This window comes from Amblyomma americanum, chromosome 4 (genome assembly GCF_052857255.1).
Source record: "Amblyomma americanum isolate KBUSLIRL-KWMA chromosome 4, ASM5285725v1, whole genome shotgun sequence".
In the NCBI taxonomy this organism is placed as follows: Eukaryota; Metazoa; Arthropoda; class Arachnida; order Ixodida; family Ixodidae; genus Amblyomma; species Amblyomma americanum.
In genome coordinates, this window is record NC_135500.1 from 197,607,199 (window position 1) to 197,627,115 (window position 19,917).

Sequence of the window (19,917 nt, forward strand, 5' to 3'; positions counted from 1 at the left end):
TATCTTTGTTCATCGAATTTTTTTTCTTCAAGGAACCACTATAGTTAAGCTTCGCAGCGTGCAATGCAACCAATACCGTCTTGACAGGTGCTTGGCGCAATTGTTCTGAGTATTTTATTATTACTTGTACGTTCATTTTCTGATATGGCAAGATGGCCTCAGTTGATTACAACCGATTCACGGGCGTTTCTGCAGAGCATACGGAGAGAAACCACGCTACGCCTGACAAAATGCTGCTCGCACAGACAGATATAAAGCCATTGGCGGGAATCGGACGTGTACTATCATGGATGACTTAAGCTGAAACGATGGAGCGACAACCAGTATCTACCGGTGTCATTGCGCTGCTGCATGTACCGATAAAAAGATAAATGCTAGTAACAGAGTGGAGACAAGTGCCTTGTCTCGATACCTTGTCGTTGGTTCGTATTCTCTTGGCAGGACGGAGTCACCAGTAAGTTTGGGGCGTCACTCCATCATTTAAGGTTAGGTTCTCCGCGACTGTACTTGAGGACACACTCGCAGGTTTGGTTACTGCAAGAAGCACAAAAACCTGCGTTTTTGAATATTCATCCTGATCGCGCCGAAAGTTTTCGTGCGTCAATATTCGCGCAGTTGCCAAGCAGCAACTTCTCATGGTGACACGAAGGCGGCGCACAGTCGGTTTAACTATCGTGAGCCCCCACTGCCGCTATTCCATCCCACAAGTTGTTGGCGTTCATGTGGAAGACGTAGAGCTCGGGCAAGCAAATCAACGGATGAACTAGCGACCGGATCGCACCACTCACTTGGTGATAAAGCGGTGTACGATATCGAAAGACGGAGCCCATCGCGCACTGTTCTAATGCGTCAACGGCTTTCAGCGCCGATTCTTTCAAAGATCTTCTTTGAGCCCAGAGCAGAGACGTCCTACAAATGCTGGCCGGGTGGTTGTAAGTCACGTCGTTCGGCCGATGGTCGCCACCACCGCCACCGAGCTTCTTTGTCTTATTTGTTGGGTGCGAGTTAGCCCAATAAAGAAACAGTCGGCTTTCCAATTAAGTTCACCTTTCTTGTGAATGTCTCGTGTTTTGTGCTAACGTTTGTGTATAGAACTATGCACCGACTAGCCACGCAACAAGTGTTACTTGAGTACGTTTCCAAGTTCGTCGCATGCCTGTCTGGCCATCTCTGTCACCACGTGCCAGTGTTATTCCTTTCTGCACGAGCTCGTGGCCACAGTGCTCCCGTAACGACGCCTGTTATAGAATCACGCGCTCGTCTCCGTTCCAGAGCTGCGCCATTATCTACTAATATCTTAATGCTCCTGGACCTGTAAACTCCAATACAAAAGCAAAGTCACGATTGAAGAGCAGTGCGTTCCTTGAGCCGCTACCTTTCACAGCCTCCGTCATGCACGAAAACAGGAAGCAGCAACCGGAGACAGGCACCGTTAGAAAGGGGGCTATTTTTCTTCAAGTAAAGCAGGGCGGCGGGCATTCTCCCACACGCCTTTGTCTTCCTCGTCTCGCGCGCAGCTTCCGGCTGTACCAGGCGCTTGCCCGTATAGCCCCATAGTCTGTAGCCAGCACCGTGGACCTTCTTTGATCGGCGCAGTTTGCACAATCGACGAGCGCTCATCGACTGTCCTGCAACGGTCTCGATTACGGCTACTTACCACCTCGTTGTTGCTCTTTTCTTCCTCATCAGCGGTGCGTGCAATTATGCGCACCGTTCAGGAAGCGCTTTTTAGTCTTTTCCTGCGGGCCCGCTCTCGCAGCCGGACACTCGGCCTTTGCCAATTAAGGCGAGTCCCCCTTTATTCTGGGCCCGAACAATGGAGCGCCGTCCGGTGGCCCTATCTGCGGGCCCAATCAGCCGTGCATATGGGGTGGGCGGTGCGCGCGCACGGCCGTTACACTTGCGGGGCAATCATCTGCAGTGGCGCCCGTCCGGCCGGCGGAAATGAACTGATTGGCTGGAAGGCCGCCGTGCACTGCAAGAAAACGATAAAAAAGAGTTGCCGCCAAGAAATTAACGAATACTTCAAGCGGACTGTAGGATGTGTTTTTCCATCTGGTCAGCGTCTTCTCTATGTCCGGGTTAGTTAACCAGCTTAGAAGGAGGAACGTTTCGCGTTTTACCGATCACTGGCGAGCGCTCGTCTCGAAGAAACGTTGGCAGAATGGATGGCTCATTGTGTCGTGTTGATCTTGGCCGGTTGTCTTACGTGCGCGTTTTGTTTCGTGAGGGAGGAGGAATCGTTTGTGAACGTTGTGTGAGCGACTGGGTGCAGAACCATGGCAGCATTTTGAGCGCACCCCCACTCGTCAATCCCCCCCCCCCCCCCCCCCCCCACTTTTTTTTAAGCTTCAGCACCTCATTAGAGCCATTCAGAGCTAAAAAGAACTGGTAGCCACTGTCTCAGTAGGAAGAGAAAGGAGCTCTTTATGCGAACAGCACGGAATGGGGCAAGCTGTGAGAGTACGCAGAACTTTTGTCAAAGCGAAACGTTGAAAACGAAAACAACAACAACAAACAAAGCGTAAGCATGTACGTAGCCTTGGCCAGAAGTGTTCGCGCCGCTTGGTTTCTTTTCTAATGAAGCCCTAGTGAAATCTCTGGATCTCTAAACCCACATAAGGTGTGCTCGCAGAGCTTTGGTCCTAACCTTTGAATACCTCTTTGTCTTGAGGGGTGCCGGAAGTGCTCCTGTTAAAGGCTCAGAAGCAAACCACACCACTTGGCCTGACGTCTGTTACCATAGCCGTGCACGATGGCTATTATAATCAGCTTGCGGTTCTCAATATCTTTATTGCCCGCTCATCAGCTGGTCTGGCGTAGGAGCGTGACGGGATGAATAGGATTTTCGCTCTGATAGACGATCTTATCTCAGCCGAGCCCGTTAATCACCAACATTGTGCTTGTCCCTCAGCGCAATCTGCGCGCGGGCGTCTAGACGAATGCATCGCCATAATAATTAAAGGCTTATACTCTGCTCGCCAGTCTGCGTGCTTCGCCTGATGACGTGCACGTCGAGGCAACCGTCTATTTATATATATACACGCGATGATAAGTGCTCGTTTTTCACGAACAGATCCTTGGAACGACTCCAGAGGCCGGGCAGCGTTTCAAGTACGGGTAGGACACGGCCAGCTGTCAGCGGAGAATCCGAGTGCTCTGTGGCGTGACTGAGAGTGCTCAATATCTTTCAGTTGTGCAAGCTTTGTGAGGAAAGCTTTCAAGCTTTTTGCCTGTGAGGATTGGGTCTGTGTTTTTTTTTTCTAAATTCAGTTTGGAATAGCTTGAGCTCTATATAATGGGAAGGTTAAAACAAGAGAAAGAGAGAGATATGTTACAGCGTTAGGCAATCTAAAGGGACTTTACAAGTTCTACGTATTTCTTTTGGAACGACTACATTATAAAATTTCTGGCAACTCGGTAACATCGTGAGGTTGAGGATAGTACTGCCGACTTACCTGTTACTGTACGTTTATTGGTTGCTACCTGCAGCTCATCGATATCTTCTCTGCCGCAGAGGATGGTCATTCTCCTTGTTTTTTAGATGATAGATATGAAATATATGCGTTATCGACTTTCACTTCGACAGTACGATGCCCGTTCTTCGAAAGAAATAACTGATATAACGTTTAAGTTACGCCCTATTTTTTTTTCTTATCGTTCGCATTTCATTTGTTTCGGGTAGTGCCTTTGTGTTCTCTCACAGGTGCAGCTGTACACACGGCCCATGTTATGCAATAGCGGTGGATCATAGAATTCGCGTAATCAGCAATGTGCTCTTTTTGTTTTATCGCTATCTGCTTAGTTTTTTTTTCTTTTGCTTTTAGTACATTACTTACGGAAGCCTCGGTTGAGGATTCCCGTTCAGCACTGTGGCTGGGTGAACTCCGCCATGATATTTCTGGGAAGCCGTTCCTGTCAGTGACGTTAATAATAATAATAATAATAATAATAATAATAATAATAATAATAATAATAATAATAATAATAATAATAATAATAATAATAATAATAATTATTGGTTTGGGGGAAAGGAAATGGCGCAGTATCTGTCTCATATACCGTTGGACACCTGAACCGCGCCGTAAAGCAAGGGATAAAGGAAGGAGTTAAAGAAGAAAGGAACAATGAGGTGCCGTAGTGGAGGGCTCCGGAATAATTTCGACCACCTGGGGTTCTTTAACGTGCACTGACATCGCACGGCACACGGGCGCCTTAGCGTTTTTCCTCCATAAAAACGCAGCCGCCGCGGTCGGGTTCGAACCCGGGAACTCCGGATCAGTAGTCGAGCGCCGTAACCACTGAGCCACCGCGGCGGGGACGTAGCATGTGCTGGGGAGGATTTTCCCCAGCTGCGCAAATAAGTGGTACAAACCGGAAACCGCGCCAGACACAAGTGCGTTGCTGCACGAGTTCGATTTATATCTTTTTAGCATTAGCCATGACAGCATGAAGAGCATGTCATCTTGTCACAATGTCACGTGGGCTAGATCTTCTCCCTGTAGTATCTAACGTGGTGTGATGTTTTTGTATAGTGATCCTCACCTCCATCACTTTCTCCCAGAACGGGGCAAAAATAAAACGAAGACAAACAGAGCGTCCGCAGTGTTCAACGCAAGCATGAGCAGCGTTGACGTTCAGCGCGTAGAGCCGCTTTGTTGATGTTGACATTTATTTACTGCTCTCTCAGTCGCGTTCGATGCACTAGGGATACTGAACTCCAGATACAATTACAGCCCGACTCTTGTTCCTTTCCTGTTAGTTTCCCCTCAACACGAAAGCCAGCGTGGTCTCTTCCCTGTGCTGTGCTGCAGCTGTTTCGCTTGCGACTCGCACTGATTGCGCCTCCCGCAGGCGATGACTCGCTGATTTATTCCTGGGTCAGGCTGCTTAACCATTCACGCGGCTCCTCGTGCCTGCTCTACAGCGGGCCCGATCGAGCTGGTTCATGCGCGCCGCGAGTAGCGTATCTAATCTCCCGGGGGGGAACGTTAACTGCCAATTAAAACACCGACATCGGGGGGGGGGGGGGGGGAGGCGCCATTAAACCAGCCCGCGGCACCCCTCCTCCTCTACTCCTCGTCGTGTACCCGTTGCGCCGCGCCGCCTCTACTTTGCCCCGCGCTCTCTCTCAATCCTCCTCGCCCGAGTAACTTGGTCGGAGGTGCTCCTGCGTCAATTATTGATCCGTGCGGGGGTTGGCACGGGTGCTAAAGGTTGTCGCCTCCGCGTTGCTACTCTCTTGCAGCCAGTGCGGCCCGGTGGCGCCGTTGACCGTCCGGGAAGAAAACTTAGTAAAGAGAAAAAGAAGAGGAATGATTAAAGTTTTCTCCCTCCCTCTCCATCTCCCCCTCCCTTCTTTCTGTGCTCACCGGTGTACATAAGTTTGGGCCGGCACTTCCGTATTCTCCGCAAAGGGTAAAGCGGCTGCGGACTCCTTTGTTTTGCTTTTAACGATACCCCCTTCGCGTTGTGACTGCGACGCTCATGAGTAAAACATGGAATCCCGGAAAACATGAACGGTTACGTTTAGCGTCGTTTCCATGCCTGATAGCCCCTGTATCCGGGAGGGAAAGGAGGAGGTGGAGAGAGCGAGGGTGTTTGATGGAGCGACAGCAGCTCCACTTAGGAATGCGGTGAGGAAGCTGAAAAAAGGCGACGAGGAAAAGGTAGTGCGGAAGAAACAGACAAGAAGAAGACGGGAGAAAAAGGGGTACTCGTCGACTCGCTACAATACAAAAAAACTTATTCATAGCACCACGACTTATTCATAGCACCACATGAACGAGCATGGAAAATCGCAGTCTTATACCCGTGTCACACGGTCATCTCGAAGACCCTCGAACCGATATAGTCCATGGCTTCAAATGTCAATGGGGATATTTATTTATTTTTATTTATTTAATATTCCTCAAAGGTACCTTGCAGGACATTACATGAAGGGCGTTCATAACACGGCAAATATAACTATACATTATTTAAAATGGAGGACAATGGTTACATTGATGAGCGAAATTCCTCGATGGCGGACTTGTATAATTGGTTGGTGATGGCGGCAGCTTCAGTCGGGAGGACATTCCTGTCTCGGGCAGTCTTTAGGAAAAACAATTGCTGGATTTTTGTGACATGTGCACGTTCAGGGTATTATGCGTTCGGATGGTTATGGTGGGAAATGCGATTCGAGCGTGGGATGATTTTTTTTTTGGCTGCTGCAATACTGTGAAAGAATCTATAAAATAAAATACGCAATTCTGCAAGTAAGCTTTCACGCATAACAATGTTGCCCATGACAGGATGGATGACCATGCGTTTACAGCTTAAATAAAGCAGGAGGGACTAGTTTTTTGTTTGATTCATCCAAAATATGTTTATTACATTCTAACCACACCCTTAGCGCCTCTCCTGTTGCCCTCGCCACAACACCTTAGTGTGAGGCGATGGAATCTCTATACGGCGATCGAGTTTCCCGTGTAGCGGCACAATTCCTTATAGTTTGATAGCGATTGAGAATCTCGAATGTTCCCGGCTCAGTAGCTGCTGAAAGTGCCTGTATGACAACGGTATTGCTTTTATTCTTTGATCCTGTCGGCAGTTCGCGATGCTTCTGTATTTAATAAAGCTGTTTTCGTTTGCTGTCCACGGAAAGGTGCTTACATGCCAGAATTCAGCTGTGTGTTCTCTCGCTAGAGGCACTCCTTGTGCACTGAATTTGACTCCCGAAAAACAAAAACAAAACAAAACTGAGGTAGGTTCAACAAAGGAGTAAGCCGGGCTAGTTGGTACATTCTTTGCATGGAAACAGCGCAGCAGACGGGACCAATAAAGGAAGACACACATATGGGCTCTGTGTGTGTGTCTTCATTTCTTGGTCCCGTCTGCTGCGCTGTTTCCATGTAAATAAGGTAGGTTGGTGGGGAGGGGGGGGGGGAGAGGGAGAGCTGTCTTGTAAATACCTCTAGCGGTTCTTTTCTCCTGATTAGGAAGGCATAACTTGGTGAGGAGTCTAAGGACTAGCTCAAGCGAATTATAAGCAGCCGTGAGTTGGTTTTTCCCACAATGTTCGTCGCGTGGCAAAGACAGCTTTCAAAGAACCTGATTCTCTACGCGTAGACTCGCTTGCAGTGGTTTCGAGTTTGTTTTAACTATTTCGGGCGCTCTTCGCGCTTTCACTCTCTTTTCTCTATTTGCACCGGATTTATGGTAAACATTCCTTGCTTAAAAAATGGGACTCACCGCAGCTTTTCAGTGAAAGATTTCTCTGAGGGAAGGCGACCGCCCACTCCCTTAAATCCGCCCCCTTGTTGAGAGGAAAATTCCCACGTGGCGGTGGCGCCACATGTAAGGGCGCAGCCCTTAAGAAAATTTCTTTAGACAGTCTGTACACTGTTCATAGACTTCTGTCTATAAAGTCTATAGACTGTTGGTAGACAAATTCCAGAGGATGGTCTTTATGCAGTACAAATCATATATACAGTCTATGGACAGCCTATAGATTAATGGCCATGCACTTTTAGTAGACTTTGTCTATAGACAGTCTATAGACTCTGAATAAACAAAACTAAATATATATAGAAAGTGAATCGAATCTATAAAACTGTCTGTACACCAGTTTTATGAGGGAGCAGTTTTTATAATAGAGAGAAGTGGGCCACTGTCGATTGGCGAAGCAACACGAGTCGATGATATCCGAGCTGAAGGGCTTATAAGTTATAATGCCCAGGGCAGATTACCAACATCCTCTTAGATTGCATAGTAAGGGAAGCGTAGTCGGAAACGGAGTCGGCAGACGGTCAAGTGGTGAGGCTAAGTAGGAAACATTTTTGAAATAAGGTGGCCGCATCCGACGCAGGACAGGCAGGAAGTGACGTTTATTGGAAGATGCCTTCGCCCTACGCTTGACCCAAGCTGACTAGCGACGCTGATGATGACCACGGGGTCGCGAAACGCTTCAAGTCTCAAGTCACGTATAGCATTTTAAACAAAGCAATTTCGTTGCAACAACGCTGCTTTGCATTATAGCTCGACGTGTAGCTACAGTGTTGGCTGTGTTAAGCGATGCGCATTTTCGACCCGCAGCACCGAGCATTACACGTGCCATTAATCTCGCTACACAGCAGCAGTGCTTGAACTTTAAGGCAGTCAACCGGACGTAAACGGGGGAATATTGCGGTCAAGGCACCTTTTTATCGAGGCTGCACACAGACACCTCGCTGCTAACGCGTAACTCCGGCAGGGCTTCGTAATTGCCTAATGACAATAATACCCGCTCTTAAAGCGTGTCTGTAGGCGGCCTGTAATCTCGCGTCCGTGTTGTGCATACTGCCTATGCACAGAGGTGCGCGTGAGTGTTTCAAATGACAATCGACCCTGAAAGCTACTTCAACGCAGACTAACACGAGAGCATCATACGCGCGGCGAATCAGCAATGGTGAGCGTGCATAGAGAGAGAGAGGATTGGTGCGCCCTGCGAAAACATCAAAACCGTATCAGTGCAGCGCGAAACCCCTGTGCCCAAGCCGGAACGTGAATCGGGCGTTTTACAAACAAACAAACAAACAAACAAACAAACAAACAACTTGGATTTAAATTTAGCAGTACCGTTTAGGTGGTATCGCACACCACTTCAGTGCATGCTTTACTTCTTTCTGAGGTGATTAGTAAAAAAAAAAAAACGTAAAGACGATTACGGTTCTCCTTAATGCCAAATTTGAGCGCAGGTCTGTCGGTGTCTGGGGCTCTGTAGGCTGATTATTTTTTTTTTTTTGCTATGCTGGTTTGTCGGCAGGTCTGGCGACGGTATTAGTTCGACAGTAGTATTAGTTGAAGAAAACGAAGACGTGCTATGCACAGCGCGGGTGTGTGTGAGCGAGAGCCCAGTGCTCTCCTGCAGTGGCCAGCGAAGTTGATCTGTTCGCGGCGCCGCGGGTTCGAATGCCAGTCGCGGCAATTTTTATTTTTAGTTATTTATGGTTTGGCTCGGTTGCGGCAAAGCGGCTCAACCCACACTTCTAGCATGCTGGGCATATTCTGAACTGTCTTGTTCCCTTTTTTTTCGCCTCTTTACATATAATAAACACACGGAACTCCAGGGCATTGAAAGAATCCTAACGCCATGCCAACAGCAATTGTAGGGGAACGATACTGGGCTCGGGATGGCGAGAGCGCTCTCCCGCCGGGGAAGTTGATAAATAATAATAATAATAATAATTGGTTTTTGGAGAAAGGAAATGGCACAGTATCTGTCTCATATATCGTTGGACACCTGAACCGCGCCTTAAGGGAAGGGATAAAGGAGGGAGTGAAAGAAGAAAGGAAGAGAGAGGTGCCGTGGTGGAGGACTCCGGAATAATTTCGGCCACCTGGGGATCTTTAACGTACACTGACATCGCGCAGCACACGGGCGCCTTAGCCTTTTTCCTCTATAGAAACGCGGCCGACGCGGTTTGGTTCGAACCCGGGAACTCCTGATCAGTAGCCGAGCGCCCTAACCACTGCGCCACCGCGGCGGGTAGCCGTGGAAACTACCAATTTCAAGACGGTTTCTTCCTTTCGAGTAAAGCTGTCTTTTTTTTTTTGAAAATTATGCTATTGAGTGTTGCATTTGACGTGCTACGACGATGGAATATAAAATTTCCGCGTACGTGCGCCGACTAACGAAATTTGTTATTTAAGTTTCTTTAATTTTGAGGTAATTAATTGAATAAAAATGCTTCTGGTTGCTCAGCAGCATATGACAACTTTGCTTTGGAATTAAACATACAATATACACCGGCTCCTTTTTTACTTTCGCGCCACGCCAACCAGACGCATGGCAGCTGAGGACTGACAATGTCGGCATGTGTCTAGCTGCATAATGCGCGAATGGAAAGAGCGGTTTAAGCAGTTGAAGATATGTAGTCATTTCAAGTAGTTTTAATATTTGTTAAAATGTTTGTTTAACCACTGTTTACGCAGATCTTCAGTTCTTTTGTGTGCCGTGCGTGGCACAACGTTCTGATTACTCATTTCGGTTGCACGCAAAGCCGCGAAATAAAAACATTTTTTTTTTATAATCAGCACATGTAAGACCTCAGTGGGTGCTTGTTAGTCACTCTTCGTCGCAGCACAAAACATTATGTGACACTGTGCGGGAATGTGTCAAAAAAAAAAAACGGAGAAAGGGAGCAACTACCAGGGGCAAATCTGTGTCTACTAGACCATTGTGTCGCCGCAGTAAACACTCGACATGCAAAGGAGCCGCCTTACTTCTGGGCCTTTCTTCCAAACGGTGTCGTTTGTCTCCCGTTTTCAGCGACTCTCTCGTCGCCCCCATTACCTGCGTGGAATGCCTTACGTCGCGACATGTAACGCTGAAATATTCATAGCGCCGATAACTCGCTGGCAGCAAGAAACAATAAGGGGTGGGGGTGGGGGGGGGGGGAGCCAGATAAACCTTGCTCCGCGCCAAAAAGACGTAAACGCAACGATAACCGCCTCAAGAGATAAAGAAAAGCAGGAGAGGGGGGGGGGGGGGGGGGTGAAACCTAAGAGCCCCCCGTTCCCGCATTATCCTGGCCGCGTCCAAAGCGTGGAAATGCCGCCGTCGCGATGGCCGCTGCTCGGGCGCGCTCCACGACGCGGGAGGAGGTTGAACGGAGCCGTCCGAAAACCGTAATGGATGGGCGGCCTTGTGCACTGCTTTCCGCTAATACCGTGCAGTCCTAGGGGATCCTATGGCGCCGGCGTCTGATATTGACTAGACTGTCTAGCACGAATTAGCGGGTGTCCGGCCTTCGTTTCTTGTGCCCATAACGATAACCAGTGATACTGTATAACAAGGCGCTAAAGAAATCAAGGCACCTCTTAGGACATTAGGGAACAGCCCTGTAATGGGACTCCCGGGCTCGGAAGTGTGGGAAGCTCTAGTCTCCGCAGTAATGCATGGATTTAGCCGTGGCAGGGTGTAGAAGCGGCAGCGGCGAGCGAACCCGGGCGCCTGGCGACGCCAACAGGCGCGGAGAATGGCCCTCGCGCCAAAGACGCCCTGTAGCTCCACCTCCGCGCCATCCGCGCTAGCATCGGGCACGCGATGGCGCCGGTTATTTCTGCGGAGGCTTGCTGGCTGATTCCCGCTATCACTGTTCGGGGTTGCGCTGGGGGCTGCCGTTTGTCTGTCGGCCGCTTTGTTTTGCGCTGTCAGCGTCGGCCGAAGAAGAAGCGGTGGTGGTGAACCGCCACCAACCAAGCGCAGGGCGAGGAGGAGAGACGCGCGTGGCCCAGATCCGCCGGGGACATCGGGCACTGCTCTGTTCGACACGGGCGCGAATTTTGCTTCTATGATTCTATGATGCGGCGAACACCTCACACACGTGCGTCCGCTGCCACACTTGCTAACTTGCCTCCCCAGCTCTCCCTGTGGTTCGATCTTTCTTTCTTTCTTTCTTTCTTTCTTTCTTTCTTTCTTTCTTTCTTTCTTTCTTTCTTTCTTTCTTTCTTTCTTTCTTTCTTTCTTTCCTTTTCTTTTCTTTTCTCTCTGTTGCATACATAGGTTCGATTATTGGGTTTATGGATTGTCGATGATTCCAGCCGAGGCTTCAACCTGCCAGATCTCAAAGCACGTGCCCGCCTAGTCCAAGCTTCACACCCTAAGCACCGCGTGAAACTTACAGTATTACAGAAGTATTACAGTACATCACATCCCAATGTCAGAAACAAAACGGCACTAAAGACTAACCTGTCGGTAGCTACGACCAGGCCAAGACGGGGCCTGTGAAACGCCTGGGATCATACGCTTGTTCGACGATGCTTGTCCTCGTGTTGCTTATTCACGGCAACAGCAGTATAGTGTGCGTGTTACACCCACTCTACCCACCACCGGAGGGGTCCACCCGCCACCAACAGGAAGCCACCCATGATCCACTGAACTTCCAGAGGCCTCCACTCACGAGAAACCCGCATCAGCAGATGAATGAGAAAGCGACGGCAAAATCAAACTCAAAGACGCATGAAAAAGGCGGTCATTGTAAAAGCCACAATGTAAAAGCGAAATGAAGAAGCTCTACTACTAACGCATATTTATCGCATCATATCTTATGATCGCCCATGAATTTTTCTTTTTTTGTTTCACCAATGTACCTGTCTGGCGTATTTAGAGACACAGCAATCACAGCACCGTTAGTTCCTGTAAAGGGTAGGCTGCCGGTGATGCAAATTTTACTTGTGGAGGCTCGCATTCATAACACGTTTACAGCGCGCGCTGTAGTAATAAGGGAATTCGATTGTATCGTCCCAGCGATTAAATGCGCCCTATTTCCTGCGTTATTTTTCGAAGATTGATCCTAAGCGTCGATCGCTATTGCTTACGGCCTAAACGAAGCATTACACTAATCCCGTCTGTGCTTCTGCAAAAGTTTTGCGAATTTTTTTAAGCGAAGGCATATTTTAATGGTGGTCTTATTTGCAACCTCCTGACTTTTTTTGCTTGCCATGTAATGCTGGTCACGACCATGGGAAATAAGGAAACAAAGATAGAGAACCTGCAGTAGTACTTTGTTCCAAGCATGGAAAATACATGGCGGTGCCTGGCAAGGTAGAGTTCCTTCGCGTAATGGCTGATGGCTGATTCTGCCTGTCTTATCGCCGAAAACAAGCTACGTTTATATATACCCACGTTAACAAGCTACGTTATTATATATATATATATATATATATATATATATATATATATATATATATATATATATATATATATATATATATATATATATATATATTAGGCGCAGCAGGCCTATCTTGGTTTTTCCTCACGAGGAGAAACCAAGACACTTGTGCAGCTTACGAGAATGCGCGTTGTTGGGACTCCCATACTGCTTTTCGGGCAGTGTTATGCAGGTCTCTCTGCATGTCCCGAGCATTAGTAAGCACTTCTAAGGTATTTGTTTAGCTAACTTTCGTTAAGTTTAGTTCAATTCGTAGGCTTGTCATAACGATTAATTTTTCTGTAGTACTGCAGCATTTTGTTTTGTATTTCTGTGGCTACGACAAGGGACGGCACAATGCTACAGAAAATTGTTTTGTTAGTGCAAGTATATCTGTTGTTACTAGAGGTTCCTGGCCAGAAATCTATAAAACCTCTTTCTTCTTTCTTCTCTTAGTCCCTCCTTTATCACTTCTCTTATGGCGCGCGGTTCAGGTGCCCACCAATATGTGAAACAGATACTGCGCCATTTCCTTTCCCCTCAAAACAATTTTCAGTTTTCAATATCTGTTGTGACGAGAGGAATTTTTCTGTTGTATTTTTGGTTTGGTTTATGGGGCTTTAACTTCTCAAACCGACTCGGGCTATGAGGGACACCGTAGCGAAGGTCTCCGGAAATTTCTACCACCTGGGGATCTTTAATGTGTAGTGACATCGCGCAGTACACAGGCCTCTAGCATTTCGCCTTCATCAAAATCTGACTGCCATGGCCAGGATCGAACCCGTGTTTTTTGGGTCAGTAGCCGAGCGCCATAACCACTGAGCCACCGCGGCGGGTATGTTGTGTTTTTCAATAATATACCTGCTTCTAAATACGTGGGAAATATGCCCCTAACCACGTATGCGATTATGTTCCGTCTGATGGTCGTTTATTTATTCTCACTCACCGTTCTTCCCAGCATCGTGAGCGATGCACAGCCGCCTTTGCCAAGGGACAGCGCTGCTAGCTTAGTGCGTATAGTATGTGACAAAATTCTTGGAACATCGCAAGGATGAAATATAAGTGCACGCTGGAGATGGACGCGTTAGGACCTTTATGGTAGGACTGCAACTGTTCAGCCTATTTTATAACAACGTTTGAAACTGCATTCCTCAGTTTATAATAAAGGGACTCCATCATCCTCGTCCTATTTGCACCTGCCGTTTATGTATCTTCCTGGGTTAATCATTGCTATAAGGTCCTATCGTTCTGCGACTAACCTTATCCAAGATTCTTTCATTGTGGGTACAATCAAGCGATGGAATTCACTGACGCGTGATGTGATGTGACACGTGATGTGTAGATTTACAAAGCGTTTCGTCCCCGCAACCACGTAAGTGCTGCGGGTTCTCCTTGAATATAAAGAAATAATGAAGAACGTTATGCTCCTTCTACTTCCTGCGGCGGCTTTTCTTTCGAGTTGATGAAATTTCATTTATTTAGTCCTCAAATGCCCCTGGGCAGGGGTTTTACACGGGGGGTGGGCGGCTTCACAGAAGAAAGTTTTCAGTGGTGCTCCTGAAATTCGTCGCACTTTTCTTTCTTTTCCGTTACTTTGCAAAATTCTTTGCAGACGAACGTTGGGCGGCTGCGTTTTTATGGAGGCAAAACGCTAAGGCGCCCGTGTGCTGTGCGATGTCAGTGCACGTTAAAGATCCCCAGGTGGTCGAAATTATTCCGGAGCCCTCCACTACGGCACCTCTTTCTTCCTTTCTTCTTTCACTCCCTCCTTTATCCCTTCCCTTACGGCGCGGTTCAGGTGTCCAACGATATATGAGACAGATACTGCGCCATTTCCTTCTTCCCCCCCCCCAAAAAAAAACGATTATTATTATTATTATTATTATTATTATTATTATTATTATTATTATTATTATTATTATTATTATTATTATTATTATTGGACAGGTCACGCGTGGCACCGTAGCGATGTAACATCCAGAGCTGGCGAGCGATAGCCGAGCGAATTCAGAAAGGGCCTTCCCTCTCCACTCAATTTTGCGTTTTTTCCGCTAAATTCTCCAGACGCCCCGTGCGCGCGCGGCGTCCACAAGGGGTCAGATCGGCGGCCGACACCTCCGCCGCCGTGACCCGAGAGGAGGGAACGTCGCGGGCGCGGTCCCCTTCCCGCGCCTGTCCCTGAATGCGCGGCGGTCAGCAGCCCGGGCGATCGGGGGCGCCGTCCGCACGCAGTGCCCCCTGCACTGTCTCAACGCGACACGGGCCAAGGCCGCGATCACGCAACGGAATGCCCGAGCCCCTTGGCGCGGCGCACGCACGGGCGACCGAGTTGCGCTCCGCTAGCGCCACCTCCCCCTCCCCCTTCTTCAGCCCGGCTCCACGGAAAGGGGGGGGGGGGGGGGGACGTCCACTTGTGCCGTCCATTTCTTGTGCCGTTGATTGCGGGTTTCGCGTTACGTGCTGTAGAGAGGTGAGAAAATCGAACTGACAGGACGCGCGGATGCATCTGGACGCGCACGCGTTCCTCGGAGGCGCGTCATTTCTTCGGAGGTTCGGGTGCGGGCCGATTCGTCCGACTCGCTGGTCAGGTTTAAGCGGGAGGCCTTCGTTGGGCACCGCCCGTTGTGTCGGGCCAACCGCGTCACTCTAAAGAAAACTGCGCTTTTGAGGCGAAAGTCTTTCTTGGCTCATGAGTGGCATGGACGGAAGTTGCAGACCGAAGTTGTCCGCACCGAAACGCAAAGGCGCCCGTGTGATGTGCGATGCCAGTGCGCGTTAAAGATCCCCGGGTGGTCGAAATTATTCCGGAGCCCTCCACTACGGGACCTCTTTCTTCATTTCTGCTTCCACTCCCTCGTTTATCCCTTCCCTTAAGGCGCGGTTTCAGGTGTCGGTCGAAACGTGAGACAGATACTGCGCTATTCCCGAACAAGAAAAATTTGGTTTTTGGGGAAAGGAAATGCCTCAATATCTGTCTCACATGTCTCGGGCGGGCACCTGAACCGCGCCGTAATGGAAGGGATAAGGGAGGGAGTGAAAGAAGAAAGGAAGAAGAGGTCCTGTAGTGGAATGCTCCGGAATAATTTCGACCACCTGGGGATCTTTAACCTGCACTGGCATCGCACAGCACACGGGCGCCTTTGCGTTTCGGTGCGGACAACTTCCGTCTGCAACTTTCGTCCATGCCACTCATGAGTCAAGAAAGACTTTCGCCTCAAAAAGAGCAGTTTTCTTTAGAGTGACGCGGATGGCCCGGCACAATGGGCGGTGCCCAACGAAGGCCTCCCACTTAAACCTGACCAGCGAGTCGGACGAATCGGCCCGCACCCGAACCACCGAAGAAATGACGCGCCTCCGAGGAACGCGTGCGCGTAGTAGTCGGCGTAGTAGTAGTAGTAGTTGTCGGCACCACGCGTCCCTTAAGGAGCGGTTCGGGTGTCCACCGACATATGGGAGACAGGCGTCATTTCCTTTGCGGTGCATAACCTTCGCGGATATCACGCAAATACCCCGTTTGGACCATCGGACTTACCCCCCGCCCCACCCGTCTCTTACGCACTCCAGACCCGCTTTCTGTCATCCCCTCAGCTGTTATCCCACTATTGTGGCACATCCCCTGCGTGCTCCCTATGCGGTGACCCTCACGCCACACTCTCCCACATCCTTCTCGGCTGCCCTGTTGACCCTCCTCTGGAGGGACAGCACGCCATCTCGAGCTGGGAGGTCCTGCTCACGTCTGCAGACCCGACGTCATAGCTTGCTGCGGTGACTCGGGCTGCCGACGTCATGTCCCGACATGAACTACGTGATGCAGTGCGGGACCGCGCAGTGGCCCAGGGACCCATCAGGGTCTAAAACTCACTTGCGAAATAAAATTTTTCTGTCCTATCCTGCACTGTCCAGTAAATTTCGATTTGAGGATTACGAGGTGTTATATCGTCACTTAAGCTACTCTGCATTCCCCGCAAAAACCTTTCTTAAGCTCGTTTCCGCGTTCAGCGGAGTGACTAAAACTTCAATTATTAAACTGAAAGTTTCGACTGCCTCAATTTTAGCCCCAAATAAAGTACCAGCTGAGCGCCTCTAATTCTGTGTTTATACGAAGGATGCCTCTTTCCTTCCTTTTGTAAGCACGTGACCTGCCTTCACCATACCTTGTCACGGTTCGCATACCAAAGCGACGCACTAGCAGTTCTACCCGCACTTTCTTCGCGGCTCAGTGCGCGCGCAAATTGTCCACTGCTCGTGCAAACTTCATCTTAGCACGCGTCTTGATCTCGAGCCAGTGAGAGATGACGGGGTCAAACTACGCTTCGCCGAGCAGCGCCCTTTCGCCCCGTGGCACTTAGAACGCGGAGACACGCCACGTGTGTACGCGGCACTCATTCGCGTGCTCATAGTCCGCCTCCTCAGCGAGCGAACGCGTCGTGCCGCATTCTAGCCGCTCGTTTGCCCGGAACGCGACGTTCGAAGCTTGCGTTATCGACGAGCGAATAACGCTTGGCGCGACTCCGACCACACAGCGAGACCTCGCGTCCCGGCGGTCATCGACGTCGTGGCTCTCGCGCTGTTCGAAGGCCGTTCGCAGAATCGCGCAACAATGGCTCGTCTTCGTAATCGCCGCGTTGGTGCCTTCGGAGGCATCCGCGCGGTGTTGGCGCACAGCGCATTCGCTTGTTTCTGCACCGCAGTGTCGAAGTCGGGAAAACGTTTGCGGGTGCCTTGGCTGCATAGTCGCACCAGAGAGACCACGTTTGAATTGGCCAAGGCATTGTCTCTGTCAGAGCATGAGTGGATGCTCGACGCCAGAACCTTCCACGTCTCCTCTCGACCCCCGGCTGTTGTAATCGCGAAAGGAGGCGCCGCAACATCTCGCGGCTGACGTAGCTAAAGAAAAGTCGCGGGTTTCTGGGCGCTCGGGGAACGCCGCCCGTTGTTCCCAGCGGGGAAGCCAGCTTGCGGGAAAGGCAAGGAAGGGCCGGGCAGGCACAAGCCGTCGCCTCGTTGACGCGCACCTCCGGTTTCGGCGCGGCTCTCAGCGGCAGCGCGATGGGTGTCTCGCTTTGCTTGCTTTGCTCGCCGTCGCCGAGTCCCCGTTTCTGCGGCGGCTCCCGCAGAGCGCGACCGAGGAAAGGATGGCGCATCTCATGCTAATGGGGGGCCGTGACTTTCGCGCGCCGGCGCGATTTCTTTCCTTCTTTCGGAAACGGGGGCTTCTCCTTTCGCGGCGGCAGCGTGCGGGCGCCTCGTTCCTCGGATGCGCACGCGGACGTGGCAGACGAGAACGGAACGCTCGGCCCGCTTGCTGGCGAGCTGCGCCGCCCCCGGTCGTCGTGCGATATCTCTCCGCTCGTTGTGGCCACCTCCTCCTCCTCCTCGTCATAGCAATAGGAGAAGGAGGAGAGAAGCTTTTTGTTTCTCCCTCGGAAATGCACGCCTGGGCGTCCGCGCTCCCAAGCCTGCTCCGCGCTTGTCAAAGATTGCGGCAGCGACAGGGCTCGTCGTGTGTTCCCCGCCTCCGTGGATGGGCAGGCCTTGGACCGCGTGCCTTATTGTTCCGCGGCCGGCATGAGCTGCGCGCCCTGCTCTGTCAGCGAAACTCGGGCAGGGCCGCCTGCCCGCCTCGAAGGCCTCGTGCTCGTGCCGATGTCGGCCGGGTGGGCGGCGGCAACAACAACGCGGACTCTCCTGCCTTCCCTGGCCTCCTCCTCCTCCTCAGTATCGTTGCCGGTCAGTTTTGGCGGCGCGTGTCTCAGCGGCCACGGACTGCTGGCCGCCTTCCCTGCCCCCTCCATTCGCGCCCACCTCTCCAGTATCGCACGGAATCGCACTTTTTGGTCTTTCTCCTTTTATGCTTCGCCCAGAAGGTCCCTCGTAACGGCGCGTTTTGTTGTTGTGAGAGGCGCGCCTCGCGAACGCAATGCGCCCATTGTGTGTGCGCCAGTATCTCCCCACACGCCGTCCCCTTCCAGACGGGCATCTCGGAGGGCGCTTGGAAGGAGGAGCCCTGATTTCCATAAACGCCGAAAGGCGTCAGGTCGGTGTGTTTTCTTACTTTTTCTCACCCATTCTGCCTGCCAGCTTGCTCGCCCCGTGAGCGGCTGGAACAGGTGCCACCCCCATTCTTGACCGCAGCCTATTGCGTTTTATCTGAGCTTCGGCCGATCGGAAAGACTGTGTGAAGCACCGCTTATAAGCAGGATTCGTGGCCGCTAAGCCGGCGATATTTACTTTTTTTTCTGTTGCAGTGGTGGTACGTGTTCATATCTCCCCCGCTCGTTAGAGGCCTTTCTTCGAACCGTGCGCTTTGTGTGTAAGCGCCCGGCACTCCGTGTAGCCTTTTATTTTTCACTTGAGAGGCGATAACTGTCAATCACGCATGGCTGGCTTCTCAATAGCGTTGAAATCACAAGGACAGCGGTTTTTCTTTCGATTAGCCACGCGGGAGCTATGGAAGTCGCTTGTATACGTCCACCCACAAGGTCGTGGTATTCTAAGCTGCTTTACTTTATTTTTTTTTTTGCAAATATGGACCGCCAAGGTGCAGCTGTGCTATGAAATATGAAGAAAAAGGAAATTCTTCAGAGCTGTCAAAGGTAGTTTGTCGCCTTCCACGCCAGCGGCTTTCGGGACAAATTGATTCTCAAGGCTGTCAGTGCGAATCGAGAAAAAAAATTGCTGGGGTTAAATTTCTTTCCAGCAGTACGGTTAAGGCGATTAATAAGAACCTGAAGGAGCCAACACTGAAGTTGCCCTTGTTATCTCGATTTCACCGCCATATTCTCCGGAACTTTCGCTGCGTAACGTTTCAAATGGAATCAGGTTTCCTTCGTTAAAACCCTTATGTCCCTATAAAATCTTTTCTTTGAACAAAAAGCGCATAAAGCTTTCTCTGTAAAGCCCTCCTCGGGCAAACCTGATGACCTTCTGCTAGGTAGGCATTGCAGAGATTTGCCTTCACTGTTAACGTCACGCTGCTGTTGATTGTCTGCCTGACTTCATAAGAATCATTTCCGTAAAAATTGATCGCTTGTCCTGAGATTCACTCAAGAGGGCGTTCTAAGAAGTGATAGCTTTCGCGGCAACAACAAATTCTTTTCGTTTTAATTTTTTTTCCCCACAGAATTCGACGCTTTCAGCTCATGCAGCTGCAACCGGTATTTGATTTGCGCTTACAGTTTAATAATAATATTAATAATTGGTTTTTTGGGGAAAGGAAGTGGCGCAGTTTTTGTCTCAT

At 50.1% G+C, this 19,917-nt stretch overlaps 1 protein-coding gene across 2 annotated transcripts in view; it reads left to right on the top strand.

Moving 5' to 3' along the window:
* Shrm (shroom) overlaps positions 1 to 19,917 on the top strand; it is a 484,278-nt gene that overhangs the window by 205,396 nt on the left and 258,965 nt on the right. The window lies entirely within an intron of this gene.